At 37.5% G+C, this 6,765-nt stretch overlaps 2 non-coding genes across 2 annotated transcripts; both read left to right on the forward strand.

Annotated features, from left to right (window-relative positions):
• The first annotated feature begins 1,475 nt into the window (after positions 1 to 1,475).
• Positions 1,476 to 1,548, forward strand: TRNAH-GUG (transfer RNA histidin (anticodon GUG)). The gene has a single exon. It is a non-coding gene; the product is annotated as a tRNA-His (tRNA).
• A 1,444-nt stretch (positions 1,549 to 2,992) lies between these two features.
• Positions 2,993 to 3,063, forward strand: TRNAG-UCC (transfer RNA glycine (anticodon UCC)). Its single transcript has one exon. It is a non-coding gene; the product is annotated as a tRNA-Gly (tRNA).
• The last annotated feature ends 3,702 nt before the right edge of the window (positions 3,064 to 6,765 follow it).

The raw sequence follows: 6,765 nt of genomic DNA on the forward strand, positions 1-6,765 counted from the left end.
AATTGTCGCTCAAAAAACCTTAAGCCAGGAAAATTCAAAAACGCGTAGGCAGGTGTAATTGGTTTGATTGGCTGAGTGACTGGATCAGAGGGCAATCAATAGGGTATTGTGTAACATTGTAGAGCCAAAACCAAGCGGCTAGGCTGGGCTGTAAGGCCATCTCACGTTCCGGACTCCTGACCTACACTAGGCGATAAGGGTGGATGGATGAAAGGAACATTGACAATCCTTCCTGACATAATGACTCACGGCCTTACCTCTGATTAACGTAAATATGGCAGCCATTCTTTTACATTCAGCTATTGCTCGGTGAACTGGGAGTTGTTTCTTGTCGTTCAATTACTATATAAAAATTTCTCTTAGAATGGATAATAGTAATAATAATACTTGGGTGTATGGTTTAGTTGGTAGAGCATTGGGCTTTTAACTCCCTGACCTGGTACCTTTTTTAAGAATTTGATATATAATGCGGAAAGGGATAGAAACTGGATTATCCAAAATGCCATCTACTAGCAGTCCATAGCCATTGTCTGAAAGCCACTTATCAAGTCTGAAAGCTACTTATCGAGCCTGGATCCATATGCAATTCGCCTAGCTGTAGTAATTTAATGAAATCTTATCAGCTGCGCGGATCCTTAACATTTGAAAATAAAAGAATTCCACTTACTAGGGCCTTGTTTGCTCTATTCAGAAACGATTACGAAAGAGGAGAATTGAACTCCCATGAGTGGCCTCATTATCACCTCAAGATAGCGCGTCTACCATTTCGCCACTTTCGCTGGCTGTTGTATGGATATTGATTAAGATTTAGGAAAAAAAATCATGTTATAGAAGAAAACAAGCCTTCGTTCAAAACAATCCGCTACTAAATGAAACTAAACTAAATAATAACAATTACACCCATTGGGAATAATAATAATAATGAGCTGATAAAGATTCAAATCTTTTCCTTTCATCTCAGCTGGCTTCGTATATGCTAAGCATATTCGGTTACTTGGTTCCTTAATAGACGGATATGAACTAATGAAAGAGTGAAAAGGTTGGACAACGAGAAAGAAACATAGATAAATGAAAACCAGCTACAAAATGCGGCAAAAATTTTATGTCTTGATAAGATATTTAGGGCTTGACCAAATTAAAGCAAGCTCCATAAATAAAGCGCAACTGGGTGGTTTCAAAAAAGGATTGGATTAAGCAGGCCAGGTAAGGAAAATTCCTATTGTACATTTCCTTTGATGAGAGCTTTGTTTGCTCACTTGGTGAAAATGGTAGACACGATAGACTCAAAATCTGTTCCATTATGGGTTATCGGTTCAAGTCCGATAGTGAGCATATTTGCCTATTAAGATGGGTAGATAAGAGAAACGAAAGCTCTGTCTCATTTTAACCGATTCTCCTTTTATATTTAGTCAAATCGATCCCAGACTTGCTTGGGCCTATATTGGATCTAAAGGAGCTTGCAAAGAGCCCCGAGGGCGAGTATAACTTAATAGGTTAGAGTGTCAGATTGTGAATCTGAAAACACGGGTTCAAATCCCGTTACTTGCCAAAAACATACTATTTCGACGCGCTTGACTGCTATCAGCAAACGATACAAACAGTTATAAATATCAAAAACAGACGGAAACCATTGTTTGTAGCTCAAGGAAGGCTGGCTTTGTTTGGGAAACTATTGTTTGTAGCTAAAGGAAGGGCCATTGTATTAGCTTGACTCGGGATTGTTAAATATGAAATCATTATGGCCTTGTTCTTTCTTTCGTTTCGTTAGTTTCGGGTGGCCAAGGTCACCTCCAACTAGGTAACATAATGGCAATGTGTTGGTCCTGGAATGACGGTTCGACTCCGTCCCTAGTTTTTTTCACGAAAGTGGTTTGGTCGAGGGTTTGCCCTTTTTCCTTTCCCTCCACCTCGGCAACCATCACACGGCGGCTTAGCAGCTAGAGTCTCGTGGTGAAGAACCCACTTAGCTGCAGCATAACGAGCTTTAGTATGGTAGGCGGTATTGATATTAATTTTGCCAATCTAATACGTGGCTTTACATAAGACACCATGCCTTAGCCTCCCGTGTTGACAATACTTGAATAGCCCCAAGTAGTAAATACTGCATAGTAGGGGTGATAGTATACTGCTTTGTAGGACCCCGAAGGATACTTAAAGCCTTGCTTTGGATTGAAGGGAGCTGCCATTGGACTGAGATATATCGCAGGTACCTCCCCTACCCGGCCCGTCACAGGGAAAACTATAACCAAATTCCTTTTTATCTGGCATGAGTTTGGAACCACGCACATCTAAAGCACCTTTCACTAGAATCAACGTGTGTAAACCCAAAGCAATAGCGTGGTGAACCTCCGGGTCCAATACTGAAAAATAATGAGTTACTATTATTATTAATAGCATCTAACCAACCGGGTAACCATAAGCTCTGACCAGCTTTTAATGCTGGGCTATCTGTCGAGGATAGAAGTACGTCAAAACCATACGAGACTTTACTTTTAACAAATTTCATTTCTTTTCGTTTCCATTCCTTTAGCCGGCCAAAGGTCTTTTTGATATGATCCCAAAAATGCCTATAATCTTAACAATGCCCAAAGACTTTCTGATAGCAAAAACAAAGAAAATACCATTTCTCATAACTCCAGGTCTTAAGGCCCGGCTTACAATGGATACGGATCCCAAAGACCGGGCCGATATACATTAGGGATCTAACCTTAATCTTAACTCTAATGGTGCGAGTCCTTTTTTTGCAACCTTAACGGATCGCAACTCGCTAAGGAATTTTCGCTTACTCATTGGAGAGATATGAACGGAAAGTTTTCATCGATGGCGTTCCATGAATCATCGTATATGAAACGAATTAAACATAAATAATCCATCACTTGCATTTTACTAGGCGCTTGAGCAAGACAAGGTCTTTGCGCACGCATGGAAGGCCACTTTGGTTAATTTGTATTATAGAAACGATTTATTTAGAATATCTGGGAATGAAACTTAAGCGAATATAGATTAACGGTAGATTATCTGCCTTCCAAGCAGAGGATATGGGTTCGATTCCCGTTATTCGCAAGTAACTTTTTGACAGGCAAGATAAGAGATGGCCATAAGGAAACTAACATTAAGCTAATGTTGATTTTCAATGGGTCATCCTATGCCTATCATCATCTCGGTGTTTCTTAGGTAAATGGAAGTAGAGAAAGAAATGGGATTTTCATTTATGATACAATCTTATTGTATGTTGATTTAGCAAACTAATGTCTCCAAACGGGCCTTCATTCCGAAGCGCTGCAGGCTTGGGCCGGCATGCCCGGACAGGAAATTTATTTGGCTGGCATTACGGTTTTCACGCCCTTCGGGTGGACGGAGTCGAGTTGACTTAATTAGGCTAATGGATCATAATGTGCTCCATTAACTTTTTTGCGAAACCGTCGCACCTAGCCTTGTCTATTCACAAGGACTTGATTTTCCATTCAAAAATTACATGTCAGCGAATAGAATCATCAGTAATGATATTGTGCTTAAAAAGGCAAATAAATGAAACTACTTAAGACACAAATAAGAACCCAATAAAGAAAATGGAAAGTAATTTGTACGGATAAAAGGAAAAATACCTATAAATTTCTTTGATTGTGCAGAAAAAAGGCTGGACAGGTACATGTTAATCTAAATCGTAGGTACTTTGAGATAAAAAGAAAAAAACCCATACCTACTAAAGATATGGCGTTGTGGCTTAAGACATTGGTTTATGAGTCAAATAATTAAGTTGTCTTGCTCCGAAACAAATTAAATACACATCATTATCGCTAATACAAAAATCAGAATTGCCATGAAATATAGAGCTTCAGTTAAGGATATTGCTCATATTTACTATGTTTACCTGATAACAGCAAAAGCATTAAAGAAAGCAGCTTTAGGAGTTTAGATTCAATTTATTCCTTTATGGGTAATCATTTGTTTTGGCATGAAAGACCTCCTTTCAATAAACTGCCCTAACTATATATTAACTTTATTAAGAAATGTTTAATGTTGTTTGATTTTCTTCTTCATATTCGTATAAGGCAGCATTAAAATTGAAAAAGTTAATGGCTAAAGGGCAAAATTTATCTGATGTTGCTTTTCAGCATCATATTATTGGAAGCCGGGACCGGAATTGAACCGACGTACAAAGATTTGCAGTCCTCTACATAACCACTCTGTCACCCGGCCTAAAAGTAAGATCACTGTGAACATCTTGCTTTGAAATCTCGATAGATTTCAAACTTAAAGAATCTATCCAAGTACGTTATCTCTTCCTCTTTTTGTTCATAACTTTAAATATACAAAATAATGCATGGTCTGATCAGCTAACGGCTTTGCTATTAATTAAATTGGCATTAACTTAAGCAAAGGCATCTTGTCTGGTTGACAGCAGATTATTTATAGTATTGTTATCGCCAGAAAACACTTTTTTCCATTTTTATTTCTAAATGAGTTAAGTTAGCTTAGCTCATTTGCTCTTCCGAAGAACACATTACCTTTTGCCTTTAGCTTGCCTGCAATAAGCCAATCGATAAGGCCAAAAGCAGTTATCATGTCTCCTAAACCGGTCTGGGCTTTGCTTGCCTGGTGGACCTTTGACAGACAAACAAACAAGATGTCCTATATTATCTTATTTTTTATGATAGCGTGAGCATTCGATCATGGCTTTTACGGAAATCAATTCCCATTTAGTTTAAGCACTTCAAAATAGGTTCTGATAACATATCATCATACTCAATATCTGAAATATCAGATTCCGCTGGTGAAGTCTCTTTTATTGAGTTTTTATCTTAGCCTTCATTAACCTTATTGTTTGTAGTTTTTTTGTATGAAATCCTTATTGGCCATTTTTATGCAGTGTGCATTAAATGCACAAAGATTAGACAACCGGAATCATAACGTACGACAATATAAACACGATATCGAAGCAAACCCATGGAAAATCCGAACGCCATGCAACTTTCTTGTATGATAGGCTTGCTAATGAATATACGTAGGAAAAAGAAGAAAGGAATTAGTAAGTACCACTTACTTAATTTCAAATCAAAATTAAGATTAAATAGAGATATAGGTAGAAAATGACTCCAAATTTGGACAGGTTGCAGCCTTTGGTCCTTATTTTTGTTCTTCCAGCGGTAATAAATTTATAGATATTTTACCATTAACATCCTTTATATAACAATGCTAAGATTGTCTTTATATCCGCAGCACGAAACTATCTGGATTCCTGACTATTTTAGTATTTATAGGAAATCTGTGTATTTAAATATTTGAATTTCGGATCCGATTCTACTTTTATCTGGGTATGTTATAATATAGCTATTTTCTTATTGGCCATTTTTCTTTTGTTTTTATTGGCAAATTGGTTGCATCTACAACCGTGTATAGAAACCATTAATTAAAGGTTCTTTAATGTCTCAATTATCATTTATCAGGACTTTTTGGTTAATGTAAGTTCCTTATCAATGATTAGATACTTAATTTATATAGCTATTTCTTTATTAATAAAGTGCGGGGGTTGGATTTGAACCAACAGTCTTCAGATCATGAGCCTGACGAGTTTGCCAATTACTCTACCCCGCAGAACCATCTTATTGATTATTCAATTAAACCTAACGTTAGAAAGTATTGCTAGAACCTTCAATTTGACTAAATTTTGTTATTTCTTTTCAAGAAACTATCATTTCCTATTATGCAAAAATTCTTATATTAGATGACAATAACCGATTTAAATGACTTATAGACAAAAGTCTACTTTATATAAACTTTCAAACAATCGTAAACTAGACACCCACCTTTTACATATAACGTTTACTTAATTCCCTGCTTTACCGGATCTTAGCACCCAAAGTCTGTCTATACAAACCTATGGCCTGTATTCGGAGTTTCCTTGAGGTTGGTCAGGCTTGAGGCCACCCTAGCCCATTGAGTGCTCTATCCCAAACCATAAACATTGTACGCTCTACTGCAATAGATTTCGCGGAAAACCAGCTATATCCGATCTTGGTTGGCCTTTCCAAGCCGCTCTATCTTTCGATCGAGATTAGACTATACGTTTTCCCATTCCCAATGTAATTTTTAAGTTAGATCACGAATGCCATAAAGATATCCCCATTACGGTTATATTAGAAGCAAAATGTAGTAATAAACTTATTTTTAAAGACGTAATCCATCTGTTAGCCAAAATTAGGTCTGTCTGCTGCAGCCACGTCAATCCTAGCTAGTCATTGTTTGGAATGACTGCAGCCACGTCATTCTAAACATTGTCTAGCTTTTGCTACCGCATTACGGTTATATTAGAAGCAAAATGTAGTAATAAACTTATCGTTCTAAACATTGTCTAGCTTTTGCTGCCGCATGTATTAGAAGCAAAATGTAATAGGTAAGTTAGGCAAGGCGAATCATCTTACATTCCGGATACTGAGTTAACCGGTCAGAAGATAAGGACCGGGACCCCAACAGGCCAAAGCCACTGCTTTTGAAAAGACTTCTTATTGTAGTTATAGTCTTACCGTGATATGTTCTTTTTGGCAGCGCTTGAAGTGCTGGCCAACAATGGAGTTTTTCAGCTTAACGTGAAAATATTTTTGTCATTTTAATTGATGACTCCGCTTGCCGATTGCATGGAATGCAAATTGAAAGGGGATATCAAAGTCAAAAACCTCATCACTTTCATTAAGAGAATTCAGCCTCATAGCGGTGATTTACGGTCATCAATGTGATGTGATCGCAGCGTTATGCGAAAACAATCCG

Source organism: Lygodium microphyllum, unplaced genomic scaffold (assembly GCF_053477565.2).
Source record: "Lygodium microphyllum isolate KBCC unplaced genomic scaffold, Lygodium_microphyllum_v1.1.10 scaffold_229, whole genome shotgun sequence".
NCBI classification, from domain to species: domain Eukaryota; kingdom Viridiplantae; phylum Streptophyta; class Polypodiopsida; order Schizaeales; family Lygodiaceae; genus Lygodium; species Lygodium microphyllum.